At 13.6% G+C, this 634-nt stretch overlaps 1 protein-coding gene across 1 annotated transcript in view; it reads right to left on the reverse strand.

Annotated features, from left to right (window-relative positions):
• The window catches only part of LOC119581974 (actin-related protein 2/3 complex subunit 5-C-like), a 6,071-nt gene that overhangs the window by 1,498 nt on the left and 3,939 nt on the right, over positions 1 to 634 (reverse strand). The gene's annotated exons all lie outside the window — the stretch shown is intronic.

Consider the following 634-nt stretch of genomic DNA (forward strand, 5'->3'; position numbering starts at 1 on the left):
ATTAATAAATAAATATAATATACTTATTATGATATATATGGATAAAATTGAATATATAGAATTTATGATATCTATATTATAAATATGACTATAATATATATATATATTAAATATAAAAGAAAGATAAATAGTAATATATAATATATATATAGTATAAAAATAAGTATATAATATAGATAAATAAAGATAGATATAGAAGATATAGAAGTATATATAGATGATAATAATATAATATAAAATCATAGATAATAACTTATATTAACTTTGTAGATATAAAAAAATATATAATAATACATATTTAATAAAAATTTATATATATATATCATAGTAATTGTATATAAGTTGTTATTATGTTTTGTATTGATATATGTTTTGTTATTTTGGATATAAGTTATATATGATTTAGCTTAGATTATTTCTATTATATGGATAGTATATATATGATTTAGTATATGTATTATGAGTATGTTAGTTATCGATTATTATTATGATTATTATATATATTGATACTCATATGTGTGTTATAGATTATATTATTGATTATATATTGGTATAGTATATGATTATATATAGTGATGGTGTATGATATATTGATATTTATATATATTATATGTAGTAGATTATATATAGTTGT

This window comes from Penaeus monodon, chromosome 15 (genome assembly GCF_015228065.2).
Source record: "Penaeus monodon isolate SGIC_2016 chromosome 15, NSTDA_Pmon_1, whole genome shotgun sequence".
Lineage (NCBI taxonomy): Eukaryota > Metazoa > Arthropoda > Malacostraca > Decapoda > Penaeidae > Penaeus > Penaeus monodon.